Source organism: Sciurus vulgaris, assembly GCF_902686455.1.
Source record: "Sciurus vulgaris genome assembly, chromosome: 1".
Lineage (NCBI taxonomy): Eukaryota > Metazoa > Chordata > Mammalia > Rodentia > Sciuridae > Sciurus > Sciurus vulgaris.
Genome location: NC_136461.1, coordinates 105922939 through 105948951, shown reverse-complemented (window position 1 = coordinate 105948951; position 26013 = coordinate 105922939).

Genomic DNA, 26013 nt, shown 5'->3' with positions numbered 1-26013 from the left:
CCCATTGGTCAAAATTGGTCACTTGGAGTCAACGTGAGAGGCAAATGATAATACATTGTGAGAGGTATGTGGGGACCATGGTATGATAGTCTACCACATCTACCTCTGTTTACCTTTCTTTGGGTCTTCTATTACATAGATCTTAAAATTTTTACTCTCTTCGTTCTATTTCTTCTTGATGCCTTGTGAGATCTTCAGCCTCATCTTTTGTTCAGAAATTCAAATGTGTATTCATTCTGTTATTTCTCTCTTTAATGAAGTTCCTTAATTAAACTGCTGTATTTTTCTTACCTGGTATTTTTACTTGATCCTTTTAAAAATGATTGTATTCACTTGACATTAACAATATCTTATCATCTCTCTACAATAGAATATGTTATACTTATTTCAACTTTTTAAGATCTCTCTATTCCATTTAGTATGGGCAATTAAGTTTATTACCTTTCTTTAATTAGTGGTTGCATTCCTCAGTTATTTGGCATTTTTTGCTGTAATTTCATTTCCCCTTGTAGGTGTCAGCTATTTGGCAGAATATCTGTCTTAAGGGGAGGGGAAATTAAATGCAGACTCTCATTTGTGTCATTCCTGCTGATTTGAAGGAGGATGGGGATGGTTCTTCGGGGCAAAGACTCAATGGATCAGAGCCTGGTGTGACCATCCCTGATTGCTGTCACTATGTAAGGCAGTTCTGCCCCCATAATCTAAAAATCTATATCTTTTTATTCCCTGGACAAGAAAGCTGAAGGAACAGATACCCAACGTTCCCTCTGCTTCTGTTACTATCCATTTATTCCTCTTCATAGCAGGTTTCCAGAGTCACAAAATGTTCGTGTGTGACCCCTCTGCTGGCCTTGAATTCAATCTTCCTGTTTCAGTGATGTTAGATCAGGCAATGATCCATCCAGGTCCATCCCGGGCACTTTCGTGTGAGAGAAATCATTTTAAAAATTTTCCTCTATTTCAGCCCTCCCTCTGAAGGGGAGTTGGCCTCTTGCCAACTACGAACCACCATTCTGAAGTCTTACAGTGTCAGCTGTGGTTTGTTCCATTTGTCACCTTTGTGAAAACTGCCCCTTCTAAGGCTGTTTATTAGTAATCAAGGAGCTCCTGGCCCTTCAAACCTTCACCTATTCTTTATCTTCCCTCTGCTTCCAGAGGCAGTTGTTGACAGCAGTGAGGTACTTTTACTTAGTGATTTGGCCCCCTTCTTTGATATTTTGATGTTCAAGGGGAATGCCTGGATACCTGGTTTTATTGATGATGTTACCTCAGGTTACTTTGTTTTGCTTACTTTGTTTTGCTATTTTCTCTGCTGTGTCTTTTTGTTGTTGTTGAGGACAAGAGGTTAGACACACACACACACACACACAAACACACACACACACGCAATCTGGATTCGTGTTGTTATGCATTTGTCTAAACCCATAGAATGCACGACACCAAGAGTGAAACCTCATGTAGAATGGACTGACAACGATGTGTCAGTATAGGCTCACTGATTGGAGCAAGTTGATGTCTCTGGTGGGGATATTGATAATGGGAGAGGCTATGCATGGGGTGGGGGCATCAGAAGGAAAATGGAAATCAACTGAACCCACTGTGTGTCCCCTTCTTGTGCCACTGTGTTTCTCACTTTACACATAGCCCTCTCTCTCTCACAGAGAAAAGTTGAGGCTCCTTCCTGCCTCTGCCTGGTCAAGGATGTTTCCTAACCTGAATCCTCCAGGCTTTCTCCTCTGATTACCCCTATCTCCCATTCACCAGGGGTCAGTTCATATCTTGCCTTCTCCAAGACTTCCCCGCCCATGTCTGTCCTCCTCCACCATCTCATCACCAGAAACCGTTACATTTATTGAGCACTTGTATTTAAATACCACACACTGCTAAATGTGCTGCATACTTATTTAATCCTCACGGCAATCCAATGAAGTGCTGCAATGACCATCCCATTTTACAGATAAGAAAAAGGAAACTTAGAGAAGTGGAATACAACTGCATGAAGTAAGAGTGTCAAAATGGGGATTCAAACCTGCATGGTGTCACTGTGCCTGCAGAGACCACCTGCTCTATCACTTACCAGTGTCTCAGATGCTTCCTTTAACTTTTCCGATTAACATCTTTCCAAACATTTCTTTCTCTTTCTAGATATAAAGATGCATGCTGCCTCACTCAGATAGGAAAAGAAAGTTTGCATGAATTTTATGTAAAATTTGCATAAAGCAATTCCTTGATTCTCAAAGTTATTAGCTGCAGAACCAGGAGCAGTTCTGTCTAGTTTTGACTTCCAACCAGAGTTTAAATTCCTTGGTGTTCTTTGCTTCTGGATATCCCCCTTTGCTGCAATTAACTCAGCACTGAGCACTCAGCAGGTGCTTTATAAATGCTCATTGATGGAAAGGATGTAATAGGAAAAAGGCTAATTTGCAGATGGAGTTACAATAGGTTGTCATAAAGACCCGGAGGATAGGAGAAAAGTCTGTTATCTCTGAATGGTCACTCACTTCTAGGTGACTTTGGGCAAGAAACTTAGGTAAGGAGGTTAAGAAATGAACCTCCCACCTCTGCAGCTGTAGAGGAAGGCCAGACACATTTGTCATGGTCATCAAGCCACCTCCTAGGGAGGGAGGTTTGGAGGAGAAGGGCGATAACATCTATCAATTGCTCAGAGCTTCCTGCAGAAGCCAGACCACACATGTTCGGAGGGTAATTGTGAGGAAAAGGAGTAGGGCAGGAACAGGAGAGCCAGTCCTTGTGCTCACCCAGCAGGATGTGAAAAATTCAGCTGGGTTCTTTTTATAGTTTCAATCATCCCTGGTAATGAAGATTCTGCAATTAGAACTCAGCTGGCAGTTGTGTTGGGGATGTGTGAGGCAGAATAGAATCCTGGGTCTGTAGGAGGGCAGGCCTGTTTGTCAGGAGGACTTGAAGGCACCCCAGGGATGAGGACCAGAGCTATTTTTACAGACTTTTTCCTAGCTATGATCACGCCTTAAATAAGTTCCACTTGGGCATTACAACTTTTACATTTTCCTTAGACTACATTCAGTTCTCAATTATCTGCGCAAATGGAGGGGAATATGAATATAGTTAATAGAAAACAGTGGCATCTCATTTATTTAGGTTCCCACTAATATAGAATTTATGATAATTTCACTTGGGCTTGTTTGGAGTTTACTTATATGTACTCTTATGAAGAGAGCATTTGTTAAAACTATTCTAAGTGGATTAACCTACTTAAGAAGGTAAACTGCTTTCAAATATTTAAGCAGAATGATAGGTAATTTTTATTGAGCACTTGCTATGTGCTGAGCACTGTATGGCACTCTCTACATATGTTATTATCCATAATCCACTTAGACACCTTATTAGATAGGCACTTTTATGAGCCCTAATTTTTATAGGTAAGGAAATGGACCTCTTGTCCAAGGTCACATAGCTGGGAAGCGGCAGATCCCATTTCAAGCTGAACCTGACTCAGCCACTCCTGCTCACAAGCATGAAGCAATAAGTTGGTTATAAACCAGTCTCATCTAAGCACAAAACAGCTCTGGTTGCCTCTGCATAGCATCACTGTTAGCAATTGGAGCTATTGATGTGACGTTTTGAAAATCTTTTCAGTAAAGGATGGGGAAGCAGCCGTTTCTCATTCCTTGCTTGTTTATGTACCTCATGGTTCCTGCTCTATCAAATTTAAAATTCTCACTTTAACTCCTATACTTTGACAACCAAAATTGTATTATAAAAACTGAAAAAAACCTCTGCTCAAATTGACATGTCCAGCTGATGAGCCACAAGCTGCTGTCAGAGTCTTGTGTCTGGGTTGTGGGCTGGCTGATGCCTCCTAATCCTTCTTCAGGTGAAAACTCTGACATCACGTGTAGCATGATCAGGCTGCCTGATTTGGGAAAGTAGAGGGCCATGTGCAAAAAGAAACAGAGAAAGAAAATTCACTGCTTTTCAGTGCTTCCATAGTTGTAGAATACTACAATCTATTTTATACTTTTTAGAGGAGGGGACATATGAATGGGCCCACTCACAAATGTGCAAACTAAATTCTGTCACGTGAGAAGCAGGAATTACTCTGATCAAATGTGTGACCATCACAAAAAATGAGTACACACACACACATACATCTCTACTGAACAGAATATACCAGAAAAATCCCATTCTTTTGGTACCCTAAGTCTACAAATCAACCATCGAAATGTGAAGTCCCATTTATACCTGTAGTTGTAACAATGCAACAAGATTTAATTAATGATATTTAGTGCCAACATGCTAAAAATTGATAACCTGCTAATGTTTCCTTCTGAAGACTGAACTAGAGAAAATGAATTGAAGCTTAAGAGAGTCAAGTAGCTACTCCTAAAATAAGAGATTTTGAATGCTTTGCAAAAGCAATTTCACTAATACCACACACACACACATGCACACACACATACTCACACATGATTTTATTAAAGGTAAGAAAGCAGTTTAAAGAAAGTCTGCTTTGGCTTTAGGTTGAATTTTTAGTTTTGCAGAAATGTGACTGTGTTAAAATAGAAAGAGAAACGTAAGGGTGGCTTTAAATGTAATGAACTTGGCATTCCCCCTACCATGCAGATTATCCTGAACAAACCTTCAACATCTGGTTGACTTAATCTCTGGTAGATTCTCCCCACCTTCCCTCAGTTCTACTGCATTCAGTAGACAGGAAACAGAATATAAATTTATTTTAATTTAAGTAAATCTATGATGAGAAAAACTACATTAAAAGGAATCACCAATTATCTTTTAAGGCCAACTATCCAAAACCCTACTTGTGTGATCATCTATGTGCCAATGCTAACTTCCATTTATGTGGGTAAATAAGAACTGGCAAACCATAAACAATGCATGCTAGATACTGATGTGCATATGTACACAAGTTGGGGCAACATGAATACATCTGCCCAACTTCATGTTAGGTGAATTGTGAGGATGAGCCGGACACGGCAGTGGATGGGCCAGGATGAGAGCGGTGAACTGAAGAGGTTGAAGGAGGTAGGTAAAGAGCAAGAGTCAAACTGTAGTAGAAATAAGAGGTGACCAGTAGTAAAGGGAAAGAACAAGGAGTTGTGCAGAGCTGCTCACAGCCCACATGAGGACATTTTGGAAATTAGAAAAGATGTGTCTCCAGGTGAATGCAGCCCTGTTGCAGAGTCCACAGCTGGGCAAGCACACCTCAGAATGGGTTTCAGTTCCCACTGTGTCCTGGGTGGGGTATTGTGTTCAGGATGAAGACTGTACAAGTATAGACGGTTGCCCTGTGGTCAAGATGAAGAGCCTGGAAAGATCCTCTGAGGGATGGCCAGGGAGACTTTGGGAAAATGCTATAAAAATAAAATTAAGAACAATATACACATAGATTTGAAAAAATATACAGGGAGAAATAAAAACAAAAATCCTTATCTCCCACAAGCCAATCAAGGAAGTCGATAATTTCTTGAATATTCTAGGAAAAAAATGTATGACTAACATAAAAGTCACACATAGTATTTATATAATATCAAATGTATATATATCTGCAGATCATTTTGTATTTACCTAAAGTGTTCCCATTTTACATACTTTCTGCACCTTGCTTTTTCACCTAGTATGTTTTGAAGTAATTTCATATCTATGTATATTAACCTGCTTTTGTTTCTCTTTATTGGATACCTGGAATCCCATGATATAGACATACTGTAGTTAATTCAAGCAGTCTGTTGTTATTTGCTATTTAGTTTCTTTCTTGTCTTCTACTGTTCTGTTCCTTCACTAATGTTCCTTCATATCTTTTTGGTATATGGGCTGAGTAGGGAGAATGAAATGGAATCACAGTCCTATGTCCAATTGTAGTCACTGAGCTAAAGACCATGTGGGGAACCTGGCCTCTTGCCTTCAACAAACTTGCCTTACTGTTGGTGGCAGATGCTGAATAGGCATGGGAGGTAGACAGGGTCCGTGCATGGGAGACACTTTTCTCATCTCTTGTGCTTTGACACAGACTGTAGCTCCTCTCTGAAGAGAGCCATGGAGTGATGCATGAAGTCACCCCTCAAGTGCCCACCCTTGTGCTGCAGGCTTGAGCTGGAGAAAGGCCTCCTTCTGCTTCACACCACTGAATGGGTCACCACGCAAGCAATGTTGACAGAATAAAACTCTGAGGAATACAGCTTGAATGGCAGCTGCAAACCCAAGTCTGCTTGGTGGACTTATTTCCAAGAGAATGGGTCTTTTGAGAATTCCTTTGGCTCTGTGGTTACAATCCATTTCAGAGCTTCTGTGTTCTATTTATACTTCCTGTGGAGAGTGGCTCAGTGGACTGAGTTACATTGAATTATATGTTGCTCTGCTTCCAGATTTCCTAAAATGAGAAATTGGGGAAGAAGTTACATTAATGACCTTCCTTCTTGAAGTTTCAATCAAGTGATAGGAAAGCAATCTGCATAGTAATTACAACACCCCTCCAAGTGAATCCCTGTGCCCCAGTGGAGGAGAGCATGGAAGTCATATCTATAGTGAAATTCAGACCTATAAGCTTCTAAACTGCAGGAAGGTTAATCAGGCTGTGCAGTCACAATCAGAAGAGGCATAATATATAAGACACTGGTCACTGGAACAGCTCACATTGTTCTTCTCAACAGTGGAGGGCAACAGGAAATAAGCTGTCACCTGGACAAGGTTTACACTAATAGGGACCTTAATCTAGGACTTCTTAGTACCATATAAAGGTATCCCTGACTGTTCTGAATTATGAATGGAAGACATGCCTTTCCCAAGATCTGAGCAGAAAATATAATGGCCAGAGTCCTTGCCCTAAGTCCTCAAATCAAAGAATTATGAGACTAATGGATGGCAATGTGCTTATGGGTCACACCTGGGGAGAGTTAGAGATATTTAGTGGGAGGAGTACATAACCCATTGATATGTCTGTCACTGAGAATGTGAAACTGGGTGAATTTATTCTCATGACCTAACATTGCATTCCTCACATTCTTACTGATTGAAATTACATGAAGTCTTATTGAGATTAAATAATAATTGCCTTCTAAAGAAGAAATAAGTCTTTCAATTCTCAGTTCTCTGATGGTAACTAAAAACCCACAACTTGAAATCTAAAACCTGCTGACATTCAGGAGAATTTCTTGGCCTCCAGGTTGCTCCCAGGGAGCCCTCTTTGCTTTTCCATTGCAAGTTACCTCCAGTTCTGTCCAAGGCCAGAAAATAGATGAGGCCCTGGCCATTGGATATATGCATTGTCCAGTGTAGCTCTGCAGTGGAGCACTTGTCTAGCATGTGGCAGACCCTGGGTTCTGTCCCCAGCACTGCATAAAAGCAAAAGTAAAACAACAACAAAAATCAGAAGTGAATTTTATTCCTTTTTTGTTTTTTCCTGACATGTGCTCCAACCCCAGCAAGATGTCAGGGAATGACATGTTTTCCCCAAAACCAAAATGCAACTCTTGTCTTTGTTGATCTGGAAGTTCTGCTTGGTCCTTTGCAGGGCCTTGTAATGGGTGGTGTCATGTATGAGGTGGGCCTGTAAGGAAGTGATGAGTGAGAGGCACTGAATGACCCTAGTTATTTCACATAAACTAAGACATCTATAGCATAAGATGCTACTGCTTGATGGTTTTTGCTAGATTTTACCCTGTGTTGCTTGTTTTATCACTGTGTGTGTGCATGTATGCGTGTGTGTGTGTGTGTGTGTGTGTGTGTGTGTGTGTGTGTGTGTCTAATCACCCTCGGACTCCCCATCACAAGGATTATATTTTGGGCCTACCCAGATAATCTGGGATAATCTCCTCATCTTGAAATCCTTAATTTAATCACATCTGCAAAGACCTTTCCCCAATAAGGTAACACTACAGGTTCTTGGAATTAGGACCTCATATATTTGGGAACTGTTTTTCAGTCTATTAAAAATGCTTCTTCTATGTATTTCCTATATTGCTATGCCTGCACAATAGCGTTTTATAAATGTTTCTTTAATGGAATCAAACTTTATAGGAAGGCGCCCGGATGTCCTCCAAAAGATGAGCCTGTGTGAATGACACAGAAAGGCTCCTCACACCAGACTTCTCACTTCAGGAGGAAGGAAACCACCATGCACTGCAGGTTAGACACTGTACCAGGCTTTTCCCATACTCTGCCTCATTGAATTCTCACTCTAGCTTTTGCCATCTGCTGGAGTGAACCCAAAAAGGAGAAATGAAAAGAGAATGAGGTAGCCAAGTAAAAGAGGAAGTGGGAAAGCAGTTTGGGGTTGTTTTTCTCTTGCACAAAAGGTGGAGGATGAAATTAAAGCCTCAGGGAACTGAACTAGAACATTGATTCACATTCTTGCTGCTCATTCACCCATCCAGTTCTGTTTACATGAACTAGTCCCGTGACCACAGGAACCTCTGAGCATGGCTGTCATTGGTATACAGTGCACATTTGGAATCAACGGCTGGCCAAATTTCTTTTCAATGATCAGTCATGAATTGCCCTGATTCTAGGACAGCTTCTGTATCTTCAGGCTTTTGCTGTGTAAGCCAGTATATTCATGAGTCAACAGAACATACCTTAGTCTCACCCAGGAGAAATGAACTGGCTTTGATTTTAGTAGACAACAAAAAATCCAAAAGGAATCTGAAGTTTGGAGCTGGAAGAAAAAAATATTTAGAGTCGGAATAAACTTTCAAGAATGTAGAAGTGCAGGATGATTAGAGGAAGAGAGAGCTAGCAAACAGGGACACAAGACAGCAAAATGTTAGTTGAGGACACCAGATAATTGGTTACACAGAGAAAACCACTCAGACTGCAGAAGGTAAAACATAGGCCGCCAAGCAGGGAGGACTGGTGTCTGTTCTTTAGCTTGATGCATATTTACCATCTATGATGAAAGGGCTCCCTCAGCCACTTCATAGAGTGTTTCCTCCATCTCCTGATCCAGCGTGAAGGCCATCTCTTCTCTGACATACATGAAATAGAGGCTGAGGATCTTTGAGTCCCTTTTATCAAAGAGCTGGAAGATGGGTAGTCAGCACTCTCCCAGGGCCCCATGCTGCTCTCAAACCAGCACGACGCTGCCTTCCTGCCATCTGGTATGTTGTTCTCTGTGCTTTCTTATCACCAACTTTGCAAAAAAATCTTAAGTTCTTCCCAAACTGCCACCTTCCTAGATGATAGCCAGATGGACCGCCTATGTTAGACCTCATCATGCCACTGATCCTATTCTCACTCAAGTCACTGTGATCTGGTTACTAAACCCAGTGGAAATTTCTCCATCCTTAACTTTCCTGCTGTGTCTCTGGAATTTGACCTTTTTTGGCATTCAACCCTCTGGGTCTCCTTACCTGGTTTCCACTACTCTCTACCAGATCTTCTTTCTGGATGTTTCTTTTTTACCTCTTTTATGAACTTTCTTTCTGTAAGTCTTGGTAATTCTTCAATGTTCTTTCTTCTAATTGCTTTTGTTGTTGGTTTGTGGTCCATTTCATCCACTCTCATGGTTTCAACTACTAGCAATACACTGATGATGTCTAAATATTCCTTTCCAGCCCAGCTTTCTCCCTTGAGCTCCTGACCCATACCTGCCAATTCTTCCAACACTTCAATTTCAACCTATTCAAACTGAACTCACTCTCTGTCACTCCAAGCTAGCAACAATATTCCTGTATATTATTATTTTGATTTTCACTGATTCATGTTTAATTGTACCATATGAAACTTTGAGTTTATTATTCTCATTATTTTTAAAAAATGATTTTGTTTAAGCATAAAATACAGAAAAATTGATGAATCCTAAGTGTATAGGTTGATGAATTATCAGTAAATGAACATAAACTAGTCATCATCCAGGTGTAGAAGTAGAACATTCATGGGCCTCTCAAAGTTCTGTGTGCTTTTCCAATCACTAACTCCCTCTCCTCTTAATCTCACATCACAAATTAGTTTTGTCTGTTTTTCAATTTCATAAAAATGGCACCATAGAGTATAGATTCTTTTGTGTCTGGCTTCTTTTGCTTAACATTATGTTAGTGAGATTTGCTCAAGTAATCTCTCTGTGGGTTCATTCATTTTCATTTCTGTATAGGGGCCATTCTGCAAATATATCATCGTTTATTTACCCATTCTATAACTGATTGCATTTGGGCTGTTATGAGTTTAGAGATATCATAGATGCAATTTGAACATTCCCGTACATACCTTTTGGCACATATACCTCTGAAAGCTTCTGTCCTTTGGTCCGTCATTTTTAATGCTTTAATTAATGACTCATCAGATCTATGAGTCACTCAAGTACATTAGACAGCAAAGTAAAAAATTCAAAAAGCTCTCAATATGTTGTAATAATTGGCCCAAACTAATGAAGTTAAATTTAACAGACATAAATGTAAAATTTTTCCACTTTACTTCAACAACTGAATTATTGCATACAATATTATATGATATTGTCAGTTTAAATTGAAAAGGTCTAAATTATCCAAAAATATGGGACTGGTTAAGTAAATAATTTATCTTCTAAGTGAAATACTAAACCATATAACTAATTGAGAATTTTAGTTGTTCAAGCATAAGAAAAATACATGAGATTCATTACATAAAGACAGATGTATATATAGATTATGATCAGAACTTAATCACACATATACATGGGAAATTTTTTATAAAATGAAAAAAAAGTGGTAGGATGGTGAGATTAGAAATTAAATTTTCTTTTAATGTCACCTTTCATATTTTTATGGTTCTATTTCCATGAAAACAGAATTATTTAAAAATTGTTGGACATGTATGGGACATGTCTGGGTAGGGGCAGGGAAACAGAAATGTGAAAGTTGGATTAAACTCTTTGAGCCCACTTGAGAAGAACAATGCACTAATCTCACCCACCATGACATTGGAAAATCCCTGCTGGCTGGCACTGGGGAGGATGTAAAGGGCAGTGTGGGTGTGACATAGGAAGGTCCATGAACTATATCATGGAAAAAATGTGAGCATTGTGTTTGTGATAGAATTTTTTTCTCATCCTAGCCAAAGCCAGACCAACCAATCAACCAACCTCTCCATAGCATGAAGGTTGTGGGGCAGTAGAGAGGATGCAGAAGAGCAGCTTCGTAAGGGATGGAGGTCATGGGGCAGGACCGTGGCTCGGTCCTGTCTGCCCTGCCGAAGCAGTATTGTACATGGGGAGAGTCTGTTGCCCAGGAGCGGTAAAGAAGGGCAGGCTGGACAGAGGGGTGTCCTGGCAGCAGAAGCTTCATGGCACTCTCTCTCCATCACTTGAGTTATCCTGTCAGTGATGCACCCCAAGATTTCTGGGAGACTTTAGCCTTGCTGATTTGTAACCTGTAGACTGAATGTTTTCTAGATATTTTCATTATAACTCAATTCCTTTCTTCAAGATATGTCAATCAATAGAATCAAGACAGCAGTTGCCCCATTTAGCAAAAAGTCACTTAGCACTTGGTTTAGGATGGTGATCACCCTTAAACTGGTGACCTTTAGCCCTCTTTTAGAGGGCTTGGTGGCTAACCAAGCCTACTTTTTATCTAACTGAATTAATTTCTGTCTCTGTCCATTGTGTCTGTATTATAATGACTCGTGTGTGTGTGTCTGTGAAATATAACAAACCTACAGAAAACTTCTTTAAATAAGTATATGATTTGACAATTCATAAAACAAACCCTTTGTAATCTTTCTGTGTCAAGACAGAATATTCCTAACACTGCAGAAACCCTTCCTGATTGTAACCTCACCTTTCCCCTAAAGGAAAATATTCTCTTGTTCTTTATAGTATTACTTCCTTAATCTTCTTTATAGTTTTAGCCCAAAAATGTTTATTTTTTTTTCTCATTGAAAAAAATTCATATAAATTCCAACATATAGTATGTTTTTGTATTGTTTGGTTCTTTTCACTCTGTATTATGTCTTTTAAGATTCATTTTCTTAGTGTCATGTAGCTGTATTCCCCTCTACATTTCTAGTGGTATGGTATTTCATAATATGGATATACCATAAATTTTTGTTATTTATTCTGCTCTCGATAGACATTTAGGTTGTTTCTAATTTGAAGCTATTACTCAGTGCTGTTATGAACATTCCTAAACATGTACACTAAAGCATATGCTTTATGGGGTGTATGACCTGGAGGACAAGTGTTTGGTCCTGAATTATGCATCTCATATTTTACCCGATGATGTCAATCTGGTTTCTGTGGTAATTGTGCCAGTTTACATTTTCACAGGCAGTGTATCACAGTTCTTGATGCTCTGGTCCTTGTGTCCTTGGTTTGATTCTCTAGTGAGAATATGGTGGATGACTGTGTGGTTTTAGTGTACATTCCCTGCTAACTATTGCAAGTGCAGGGGGCCCCTTTTTGTGATTATTGTTGTTTATCTTTTGTGGGGTGACTGTTCAAATTTTCCCTGTATTTTAAAATTGTTGCTCATTTTTGTTTTCTTTTTGATTTGCAGGTTTGTAGGAATTCTCTGTATCTTCTGAGTATGAGTCCCTTGTTAGTTACCAAATGTTTCACTTTGAAACATGATTTTTCTTTCTCTTCAGGATACATTTCAATGAACAGGAGTACTTACTTTTAGTTTGTCAACTTTTTCAAATTTTCTTTTATGACAAAGTGCTTTGGCTATCTTGTGAAATCTTCCCTGGCCCAGAACTCATAAAGCTATTCTACTATTTTATCTGATAGAAGTTTCTTTGATTTGTTTTTCCAGTTTAACCTATGATCTACCTAGAAGTAATTTTTACATTTTATGCTTTTTAATTTTTAATTGATACATAATAATTATTTATAGGAGACAGTATGACATTTCAGTAGATGTATACAACAAGTAATGATTGGATCAAAGTAATTATAATTAGCATTATACATCACCTCAAACATTTATCTTTTTTTTGTATTGAGAAGATTCAAAATTCTATTTTAAAATATACAATGGTTGTCAAATATAGTTATCTTAATGGGCTATAGGACATTGGAAGTTATTCCTCCTATCCAACTATACCCCTGTGCCTATTAACCATCTATCTCACCCCAACTTTCCCAGAGTCTCTTACTTCCGCTCCCTACTCCCTTACTTCTATGAGGTCAAATTTTTAGCTTCCACATGTAAGTGAGAACATGTGATAATTGGCTTTCTGTGCCTGAGTTATTTCTCTTAACCTAATGTCCTCCAGGCTCATACAAGCTGTCTCAAATGTCAGAATTTCATTCTTTTTTTATGACCAAATCAGATTCCATTGTGTATAGATACCACATTCTCTTTATCCATTCATCCGTTGATGGAAATGACCTCAATTTCCATCAGCCTAATCAAGATGGCAGCTCTCTGAAATTCCTGGACAGAGAAGTAACCTACCAGATCTTTAAAATATCAAAAAGAATTTATATATGTAATACAAGATATACATATAGTACTGGTATACACACATACAAACAGCCATGGCTATTTACCAAGAGCAGAAAGATATATGATTGTAAAGGTGACTATGGTTTTGAGAGAAGGCATAAAACAAGAAATCTGAAGGAATGGTGGTAACAGAGAAGTCAGGGGTCTACTAATTGATAGGTGAAGCCTACAGCTATTATTTTTCCTGTTGTGAACAAAAATCTTCTAGAAGCCTTGCAAGGATATGTACTTCATGAGCTCAGGGCCTTGTCTATCTTGTTCATCATTCTTTATTCTCCAAATTTAACCCAGTGCCTAGTACAGCAGAAACATCCCATTAATATCAGTTGAATGAATGAATAAATGAATGAAATGCTCCTAATATCATGATTCAAATGGGAGCTATCATCTTTTCATAGACCATCTGCACAGCCTTAATGATAACTTTTGCTACTCGCTTCCAGTGTGCGAGCCAGGATGCTAAATGATTTACATTTATCATCTCATTTATTTCTTGCAACCACTTTGCAAGGTAGGAACAATTCTCTCTTTTTTTTCCCCCTTACTTTTTAAATTTTTAAAAAAATTTTGATTTGTTGCACACAAATGGGGTACAGGAACCATTCTTACTCACATTTTATAGATGAGGAAAACAAAGGTGCAGAAGAGTTGAGCAACAGCACAAGCTAGTCAGTGCTGGCTTGATGCCATAGTGGTTGATCTAAGCCAGGTCTCCTAACCCTCGAAGTTCAACCAGTAAGGGCAATAGCTAGTGGTTACTAATTGCTTTCCTTGTGGCAGGTACTATCTAAAATTCTTTACATGTTTTATCTCATTTAACCATGACATAAACTGTAGCAGTAGATACCATTTTTATCACCATTCTATAAATAAGGAAATTGAGGCAAGCCCTTAAGCAACTCGTCCCAGATCATCCAGAAGGCAGGCAGAGTATTCAATATTGGAACTTAAGAGGTTTGACTTTGCGGGCCATACTTTCACCCACCATTCTATCATCCTTCCCTAAGGTCCTATACTGCTTGTTTCAGAAAGGAATGTCTCAAACAAGCAAGTCCAATCAGAACCGTTCTATGGGACTCTGAACTTGATACTATTCCTTTCTGGTGGGGATGATGTGAGGCTATGACCCTCCACAGGCCCGCAGATACCATCTCTAGTAGAAAGCAAGGCTGTTTGACAGAGAAACCAAGAGATAAGGTGAAAAGTTTGGGGCCCCTTCAGTCACCCACCAGCTCTTCCTTTTGTTAGATGAGCTTTCCAACAAAGACCACCCCCTTTTATTCTGCTGCCAGTTGGAGCAGCATTCTTGTCGCGAGCAACCAGAGTAGTCTTAGCTGATATGGAAGGCTGTGGTGCTCTCCCAAATGTGCCAACATTTATGAAAAAGCATCAAAGCACTTTGGAGTTAACACAAACTATATTTCTTGACTTTCTATTTGATGTATGAATGAGGATGATGACTTTGATAAAAGTGCCTTCCGTGAGTTTATAAATGAGTAATAAGTTGGATTTTGTTTTGTCAAATACTGTAACATCTTGCGTACATCTTTCCAGTGAAGCAGATGGCCTGATACATACTTTCCTAAATTAAGATTTTTTTCAACCTGCTCATTTAATATGTCAAAATGCAGATCCTTTGCAACTGATAGCTTTTCTGGGGAAAATGGTCATGAGTTCTGGACTCCCACAAATAGATTTGTAAGTAGCATTTCTTCATTGGGTTTTGAGACTTTCTTTATAGCTCTCTGAGTCTCTCGTGCCTTATCTACAAAATGGTGGGACTGAACTTCAAGGAACCTGTATGGCTTTTAGGGTCCTTTTCGACTCTAAGCTTTATAATTAAAATTAAATTAAATGTCACCTCAAAAGGAATTTGTGGTCATTTGCTTTCTTGGGTCTGATGTTGACACGCCTCATTTCAAATGTGAGCTTTCTTTTTTTGTTCAACTCTTCAGTATCTAGTGTCACATTTCTCCCAGAGTCTTCTGCAAGATGGCTAGCTCTTGGGAGGCTTCTCAGAAAAGGCTTCATTCATTGATCAAAAACTGTAGGCTCTATCTCCCTAGGGGGATTCACAGGGCACATTAGAAATTTCAATGCCCTGAGCAATTTTTCAGTTAAAAACAAAACAAAACAAAAAAACCTTTGTAACTTACATTACCCTAAAAATTTCCAAATTTATTTGGTCACAACCCTTTCTGCAAAGCATTGGTAACTCAATGGGAACTGTTGGTTTAACACTCCCTTCACTATACAGTAGGATAGATGTCATAATTGCCTTTAGTGTGAGGATATTTAAAATGTCATGATGCTATTTTTACCTTACTTCCTGAGTATTGCTTTTTTAAAAAAAATATTGAAAAGTGACTGTTAGGTGATTATGATTTGATTCTATGACTAGGTACCATCATATTCATCCCTTCCCTGAACTCTAAACAGCTATAAAGATTCCTTTTGGTTGGCCAGAAGAGGGAAGCAGAGGACCTGAGATGGCATTTGAAACCCCTATAAGTGACTTGGGAATAATCCTAAAATAAGGCAATAAGTCTATGCCTTGGAAAGACCATTTTTTCAAGCACAGTAATCCATTCACATTTCAACTTGAGTTTCCATTGTTGGAAGCCATCACCTCGACCATTATGTATTTCCCAGAATTTCCATAAGAAACAGGTTTCCTTAAAGTTGGGGAGCACCAGGAGATTTATCAGAAAGGGATTGATGAAGGCATCAGTAATCAGAGGCAAGGCCAGGAAAGGAGCAGACCTTTCCTGGAGTGCACAGCAACAACTTCCAAGACCTGAGGTCTTCTGGTTGCACCTTTTGATTGTCGTGAGCAGCCACCGCTCAGGTGGACTCAAGCAGAGTGTTCATCCACCAAGGCATTAACCATACAAATGGCCTTAAGAACAACAGATTATTATCACCCATGTTGCTTGTTTTGAGTGACATGATATTTCTGGGGATAATAATAGGTTTGGATCCAAGGTTCTGAATGCTGAATCCTGTTTTGCCAGAGTTATGCCCTTGCCCATGGGGTCTACCAGGGTGACATCAAGTTCATAGGATAGGGCCAGGAAAAGGCACGTATTATGATGTTTTGGCCCTGAACTGCTCTAGACCATTGAGAAGCTGGGGATTAGTTACGGAAGGATTCTTAATGTCTTACCTAAAAGCAAAATTAAACATCAAGCCTAAGAGCCCTTCTTAGCACTTTCCCCCTAAGTTTATAACTTTCTCAGGCTTCTATATTTTAACTTTTCAATAGCAAAAAGTGATGAACCCAAGGAAAAGCATGCCAGTGGAGGCAAAATGAGTTTCTCTTTAAAATTTGGAGTAGAGGTGGTGGAAGCAACTTCTCAGCACCTCAGAGATACTAAAGAGAAATTCCCAAGACACGAATTCCCAAGACAATGATGCGGCCAATAAAATACCCATGAACTTGCCTCATCCTCATTACCCTTTGACTACTCTTCCTTGGGTGTGTGGGTGGGAATTAATGAGGGAGAGAGGATGAGGCAAAGAAAATGGAGGGAAGAACGTGGAAGAGGTCATCTTCTTACTCCTCTTTCTTTCTCCTCCCACTGGCTTCCTCCTCTCCCTCTTTATACTCTAATACCACCTGTCAAAAGACCCTTCACATAAACTTCAGGGGCACTGTGTTGAAGCACCAGCACCCATGGGTCCTGCTGCATTTTCTACTTCCCATCTCTTGTGGTTCCATAGGGAGGAGAGAAGGGTTCGATTGTTACTTAATGGTGTGGCCTTCCCTCTTTGGCAGCTTCCCCATTTCAAGTGTCGTGTCATGCCATTAGATTTCCAGGGGAGTTCTGTGGAAGGCAAGGAACAGCAGCAAATGAGAATCAATGAAGGCTACTGTTCGTGGCTGAGCTAAGATCCTGATACCTGGGGTCTCTGCTAAAAGATGGGCTTGAGCACATGGCTTGAGCTTCAGTGTCTCCCTGGATCTTTTATTTGTCTCCAAATTGAAATATTAGTCATATTGGTTGATAGGGAGATCCAGGCCCTATGAGGTCATTTACCCTCTGGCACCATGTGGAGGAAGAAATCCTATGTCCCTTCTTACTTCCCTGTGGCAAGAAGCAGAAAATGCAGGACAGCAGGGCTCATCATTTCAACACAGTGCCCACACCCACTAAAATAGGGCCCACCTCAAAACCTTGGACTGAGACCAACCTGTTTACCGACTTTCTTCCCTTGAACAGGGGTGGGGGGCGAGTAGGGAGAGTTATGGAGGATGTGAAGAGAGAAGGAATTTCCTTTGTATATAGAGAAAACATAACCCATACAGTTCTTAATATCTGAAAATAAGTCATTATAAATTTTTGACTCCTAGGAAGGAAATCAACATTTCCTGAATGTCTATTATGATTTAGATTGTATGAGGCAAGTTTCCTCAGAGTGTCAGGTTTTAGTTCTAAGTAACAAGAGCAGTTCTGACCTACTTAAAGTAGAATAGAATTTATTCAAGAAATATCAGACAATTAAGAGAATTAGGTTGTTGAAATGGGTAATAAAATTTATATATGATGTAGACAAAATCAATTCCAGAAATCAAATGATCCCATCTTTGACTAGGGTAAAACTGCTCAAGTTGGTTTATGAGCCCACTGAAATGATAACTTTGGAACACTTCTTTTTATCTGGGACAAGATACCCTCTGCTCAGCTTGTACATTTTCCTTCTCAGCTTAGAATTGGACAGTTTTCAAAGGAGCTCTCATTCATTTGGGGAAAAAAATGATATTCAGAGACTATAATCTGGGTCCTAGTGGTCTCATTCCAACTGGATTGGTCTTTTTTTTCTAAGCCTCATTAATGGATAAATGCAGCATATATTTATTTTATACATATCATATCATAGATAATACATCATGACCTTGTATTGATTGATATCCCTCAAAGCCATGCGTTACAGACTTGACCCAAAGGGAGGCACTATTGGGAAGTGGCAGAAACTTCAGGACTGGGGCCTAACTGGGGATACTAAGGTCATGGAGGGTATGCCCTGATCCCAGCCCTTTCCTCTTCCTCTTTGATCCCCAGCTTGGGATGTAAGCAGCTTTGTCCTGCCATGTGATCCCCACTATCTAGCCCCATTGCCAGCTAGCATACCTAGCAGAGGTTCGAAGCCATAGTCTGACTGATCATAGACTAGAACCTTTAATGCTGTGAGCTCAAGTAAACCTTGGTATTTATCTCAGGTGTTTAGTTATAGTGATGAAAAGTTGACTAACATAATAGTTTCTATATAGATTCAGGAGTATATGGTTTTTACTCAGTCTTATTGATCTTTCATCTATATTTTCTTTCTCCCATATAAAAAATTTCAATTTTCAATGGAACTGTTATAGACTGAAATGTGTTCCCTCAGAATTCATTTACTGATACTTTAACTCCTATGTGGTTATATTTGAAGATATAAGGTCATAAGGGTAAAACCTTAAACTGATAGGACTGGTGTCCTAATAAGAATTGAAAGAGATCGAAGAGATTTTTCCCTCTCTCTCTTTGGCAGTGTGTATAGAGGAAAGGCCATCTGAGAACACATGTACAAGCCAGGAAGAGAGAACTTACCAGAAACCAACTCTGATGGCATCTTTATCTTGGACTTCTAGCCTCAGAAATGTAAGAAAATAAATTTTTGTTGTTTAAGCTACCCAGTCAGTGGTATTTTGTTATGGCAGTTGTAATAGACTAATGTATTACCATAATTATGTATATGCTTTAGCCTATACACACACACACACACACACACACACACACACACACACACACAATAATATCGTTGCCACCATCAACAATATAATTACTGTAAATAGTTAAAATATTTTTGCAATTTTTCTTTGTTTTTAAAAGTATATACCACCAGAGATACAGAATCATTACCTTGTTTGAAAGTCCCTTTTACTAGTCTCTTTACATGTGGTTATGCCACCATTTAGATACAAATTAGTATTATTTCCTTTAGCTTCTACTTTTAGTGATTGCTTTTTTTAAACTTTAAATTGGTTTCCTAATTATGTAAAATATTACATGATTCTAAAGTCAAATCTACAAGACATGCTTTACTCATCAAATGCTGAATTAGCATCCCTATATCCAACTACAACTCTGTTTTCCCAGAAGGCTTAGAATATATTTAGGTGCCTATATAACAACCTCTGTCACAGTGATCATTTGTATTTCCTCTCTGCTTAGTTTTAATTTTTCTTTTTTCCTTTTGTGTTTAATCATTTATCATAATGTGTTTAATGTTAGATTTATTTATCTTTTATCTTGCAGAAGACAGTATATTTGTTGAACACAAGGGTTTACATTTTTATCATTTCTGAATAATTCTCATTAACTTTCTCCTTAAAATTTTTTTGGTTCTTTTTAGTTATACATGACAATAGCATTTATTTTGACATAATTGTAAAAGCATGGAATATACTTTGTGAAAATTAAGTCCCAAGTACCCCTCCCTTCCACCCATTCCTGTTTCCCTTCCCTCTATTCTACTGATCTCTCTGCTATTTACTTATAGTTATTTTTTAAATTAGTGTCTTGAGGATGCACATGATAGTGAGATGCACTGTGAAATATTCATATATGTACATAGGAAAGTTTGGTCAAATTCATTCCACTGTTTTACTATTCCATCCCTCCTCTGTTGTCTACTCCACTGATCTTTCCTCTATTCTTTTTTTTTATTCCCCACACCTTATTTTGGATTAGGTTCCACATATCAGAGAAAACATTTGACCTTTGACTTTTGAGGACTGGATTATTTCACTTAGTATGATATTCTCCAGCTTAATCCATTTACCAGTAAATGTCATAAAGTCATTCTTCTTTATGGTGGACGAATACTCCCTTGTGTGTATATACCACATTTTCTTTATCCATTTATCCATTCAAAGGAACTAGGTTGACTCCATAGCTTGGCTACTGTGAATTGAGCTGCTATAAACGTTGATGTGACTGCATCACTGTAGTATGCTGATTTTAAATCTTTTGAATATACACCGAGGAGTGAGGTAACTGGGTCAAATGGTTGTTCTATTCCTAGCTTTTTGTCTCCTCAAATATTTCTTTTCTCTCATTTCCTTTAAACTTTCTTTTTGGAACTACAACTAATTGCTCTTCCTTAATCTATCCTTTCTGACTCTTAACTTGCTTTTTTATATTTATTATCTCTTTATCCCTTTGTGTTACGCTCTGATTTATTTCCTTAGATTTACCTTCTGGTAAAATAATCTGTTCTTCAATTGTGTTTATATCTGATATTTAATTTTTCCTTTGAATTTTAATTCAAATTGCTAGATTTTTCTTTCATAAAAGATTTTTTTAAACATCTCTTTTCACTTTATTTTAAAAATACATATTTAGTAGTCTCTTCAGATTGTGCTCATGTCTAAAATTTGCAAAGCTGCTTTCTAGTACTTGTTGAGTCTATTGATTTTCCTAAATAGTGGTTGGTTTTGTAACATAAAAATTCATGTAAGCTGATCTTCAATGGGGATATTTCCCCCTTCAGATTTTCTTTGTTCTGTCAAAGATTGGCAAGATTTTTTTTGTAAAGGGTTAGGGTAAGTGAATATTTTAGGATTTACAGACTATATATATATATATATATATATGGTTTCCATGTTCTCTCCTCTTCTACTTCTTCCTTTCACTAAAACAAACAAACAAAAAATTGTAAAAGCAGATAAAATAAAATAACCTTAAAAAATGTCAAAACCATTCTTAAAATCCAACTCATACAAAAACAGGCCATAGGCAGTTTTTGGCCCATGGGCCTTACCCCGTTGACCCCTGCTCTGGATGTTGGAATGTGCACCTGCATCTGCTGAGCATCAGGGATTTTTCTGACCTCAAACCAGTTTTACAGCAATTTCTTGTCTTTGGGATGTCTACATCACCTGTGTAGAGTGCATTTGAGCTCCACACTCATACAAAGCATAGAGACAACTTTTCTTAAGGAAGAATTTTTCCTTTGATCAGAGTCCTCAGCAGATAGAAATTTTCCTACCACTTTCCTGAGCCAGGGGACAAGTATTTCTTGCACCTAGTTCATGGGAGCATCCTTCAAGGTCCAAATTTCATGAGTGATCTTAGTCATAGTCTCCCATTTTATACAGGCCCCAAACTATATATATATATCTTATCTCCTAATGAACAAAAATATTGGCCAGTAGAGCCAATGTCGATCTCATATCCTCACCCCAAGGCCTTAGTTATCAGTACAGAAGCTTCCAATTCTGGCTTTAAGTTCTTGCATTGTTTATCTATTACTGTTTTTATTTTTTTATTTATTTTTGGAGACCAGCTATTATTTTCATTTTAGGTATTATATGTCTTCTACCTTTTACTTGTTAAAACATAAGGGTCCAAGTTAGTTTATTCTTCTAAGCTGCCAGAGTAACTCTTAATCAGAAAAAGTGTTGATTATTATTATTATGATTTGCAATTTTGTGTAATGAACCTGGATCTTTGTGTGTGTTAGACAAACACACTACCATTGAACTGTACCCCCAGTCCAAAGGTATAGAATCTTTTTGGTTTTTGTTTTGGGGCACTGGGATTTAATCAGGAGTTTGTTCATGCTAGATTAGTGCTTAGCCACTGAGCCATATTCCCACCCTTCTGAGACAGGGTCTCACTAAGTTGCCCAGGCTGGCCTGACTTGCTGTCTTCCTGTCTCAGCCTCCAAATCCTAGGGAGAGCCATCACACCTGTTAAGGAGTTGCATCATATTAAAAGACTTCACTTATCCACTGTGATTACAAGGTAGGTACTACCTGCTGGGGGGGGGGGGGGTGATATGACACATTATATTAATATTTTTTTCAAATCCTATTATTTTAGCATATCTGGAATGAAAGTTTCTTGATTGTGAAGCATGAGTCATTTATTTTTTAAAAAAATTTTTGTTTGTTCTTTTTAGTTATACATGACAGTAGAGTATATTTTGACCTATCATACATACATGGAGCATAACTTCCCATTCTTGTGGTTGTACATGATGTAGAGTTACTCTGGTCATGTATAAATATATAAAAATAGGAAAGTTATGTCTGATTAATTCTACTGTCCTCCCACCCCATTGTGAGTAAGTCGCCACATATCAGAAAGAACATTTGGCCTTTGGTTTTTCACTTAAGCATGATGGCCTCTAGTTCCATCCATTTAACAGCAAATGATGTGATTTCATTTTTCTTTATGACTGAGTAATATTCCATTGTGTATATGTATCACAAATTCTTTATTCATTCATCTATTGAAGGCACCTGGGTTTGTTCCATAGCTTAGCTATTGTGAATTGAGCTGCTGTGAACATTGATGTGACCATGTCACTAGAGTATGCTGATTTTAAGTTCTTTGGGTATAGGCCAAGGAGTGAGATAACTGGGTCAAATGGTGGTTCCATTTCAAGTTTCCTGAGGAATCCATACTGTCTTCCAGAGTGGTTGCACCAATTTGAAGTTCCACCAGTAATGTATGAATGTACCTTTTTCCTTGCCAACATTTATTATTTACTTATATTCTTGATAATTGCCATTCTGAGATTTTATCTCAGTATAGTTTTAATTTGCATTTCTCTAATTGCTAGTTATGTTGAACATTTTTTCATATATTTATTGACCATTCATATTTCTTCTTCTGTGAAGTGTCTATTCAGTTCCTTTGCCCATTTATTGATTGGGTTACTCATTTTTTGGCATTAAATTTTTTGAGTTCTTTATATATCCTGGAGATTAATGCTTTATCTGGGATGCAGGTGGCAAAGATTTTCTCCCATTCTGCTGGTTCTCTCTTCATGTTCTTGATTTTTTCCTTTGCTGTGAAGTTTTTTAGTTTGATACAATGCCATTGATTGATTCTTGATTTTACTTCTTGTGCTTTAGGAGTCCTATGGAGAAATTTGGTTCCTAAGCCAACATAATGGAGATTTGGACTGACTCCTTCTTCCAGTAGGTGCAGGGTCTCTGATCTAATGCCTAGGTCTTTGAACCACTAAGAGTTGAGTTTTGTGCAGAGTGAGAGATAGTAGTCTAATTTCATTTTATTACATATGGATTTCCTGTTTACCCAGAACCATTTGTTGAAGAGGCTATCTTTTCTCCAATGAATGTTTCTGGTGCCTTTGTCTAGTGTGAGAAAACTGTATTTATATGAGTTTGTTTCTGTCTTCTATTCTGTACCATTGGTTTTCATGTCTGTTTTGGTGCCAATACCATGCTGTTTTTGTTACTATGGCTTTGTAGTATAATTTAAAGTTTGGTATTGTGATGCCTCCTGCTTCACATTTCTCGATGAGGATTGCTTTAGCTATTGTGGGCCTCTTATTATTCTCAATGAATTTCATGACTGTTTTTTCTATTTCTATGAAGAATGTTATCAAAATCTTAATGGTAATTGCATTGAATTCGTATAGTGCTTTTTGTAGTATGGCCATTTTGACAATATCCATTCTGCCTACCCAAGAACATGGGAGATCTTTCCATGTTCTAAGGTCTTCTTTAATTTCTTTCTTTAGTGTTCTGTAGTTTTCATTGTAGAGGTTTTTCACCTATCTTGTTAGATTGATCCTCAAATATTTTATTTTCTTTGAGGCTATTGTGAATGGGGTAGTTTTCCAAATTTTTCTTTTAGTTTATTTGTCACTGATGTATAAGACACAATTGATCTATGGGGGTTAATTTTATATCCTGAAACTTTGCCAAATTCATTTATGAGTTCTAGAAGTTTTTGGGTGGAGTTTTTTGGGTCTTATAAATATAGAATCATGTCATCAGCAAATATGGAGTTTGAGTTCTTCTTTTCCTATTCACATCCTTTTAATTTCTTTGGTCTGTCTAATTTCTTTGGCTAGAGTTTCCAGGACTATGTTGAGTAGAAGTGTTGAAAGAAGGCATCCTTTTCTTGTTCCAGTTTTTAGAGGAAATGCTTCCAAATTTTCTCCATTTAGAATAATGTTGGCCTTGAGTTTAGCATATATAACTTTTACGATGTTGAGGTTATGTTCCTACTATCCCTAGTTTTTCTATTGTTTTGAACATGAATGGATGCTGTATTTTGTCAAATGCTTTTTATGAATCTATTGAGATAATCATGTTATTCTTGTCTTTAAGTCTATTGATGTGATGAATTATGTTTTTGATTTCTGTGTTGAACCAACCTTGCATCCCTGATCATGATGCGCTATCGTTTTAATACAGTTTTGTATGTGATTTTCCAGTATTTTATTAAGAATTTGTGTCCATCAGGAATATTGGTCTGAAGTTTTCTTTCTTGATGTGTCTTTGTCTAGCTTTGGTATCAGGGTGATACAGCTTCATAGAATGAGTTTGGAATGATTCCCTCTTTTCTATTTCATGGAATAATTTGAGGAGGATTTGTGTTAGTTCTTCTTCCGAAGATCTGATAGAACTTAAATGAGAATCCATCTGGTCCTGGGCTTTTCTTGATTGGTAGGCTTTTGATGGTGTTTTCAATTTCATTGCTTGAAATTGATCTGTTTAAGTTGTGTATGTTCTCCTGATTTGCTTTGAGTGGTTAATATGTCCCTAGAAATTTGTCAATGACTTCAAGATTTTCTACTTTATTAGTGTATAAATTTTCAAAATATGTTTTCATTATCATCTGTAGTTCAGTAGTGTCAGTTGTGATACTTCCTTTTTCATTGCGAATTTTAGTAATTTATGTTTTCTCTGTTAGTGTAGCTAAGGGTTTATCAATTTTATTGATTTTTTTTTCAAAGAACCAACTTTGTGTTTTGTTGATTTTTTTAATAGTTTCTTTTGTTTCAATTTCATTGATTTCAGCTGTGATTTTAATTATTTCCTGCCTTTTAATGCTTTTGATGTTGATTTCTTCTTTTTCTAGGACTTTGAGATGTAATGTTAGGTTATTTATTTGTCAACTTTCTATTCTTTTAATGAATGAGCTCAATGCAATGAACATTCCTCTTAGCACTGCCTTCGTAGTGTCCCAGAAATTTTGATATGTTTTATCACTATTCTCATTTACTTGTAAGTATTTTTTAGTTCATTCCTGACTTCTTCTATCCATTCATCTTTCAATAGTGTATTACTTCGTCTCTGGTGTTAGAGTAGCATCTATATTTCATTTTATTGTTGATTTCTAATTTAATTCCATTATGATCTGGTAGGATGCTAGGTATTATCTCTATTTTTTTGTATTTACTAAGAGTTGCTTTGTGGCCTAAGACATGGTCTACTTCAGAGAGGGATCCATGTGCTGCTGAGAAGAAAGCTCAATCCCTGATACCCCCCACAAAAAAAATTATTCCCCCCACCTCTTTTTTTTGTTCACCCACAAAAATTATTCCCCCCACCTCTTTTTTTTGTTCACAGCTTTGTGCTGCAAAGCTGCCTGTCTACTTTCTTGGTTTCAAAGCACAGAGCACTTAGGAAAGCAACCTTCTCTATTCTGCCATCTTGAAATCCCCTACATGAGTCATTTAGTATACTGTGAAATCAGTTTGGTAGGTTTTTGATTCTAGATGACTAAACATGATTGTTCTAAAGAGTTTGATGTTTTCATTTTCCTTCAAAGGTTTT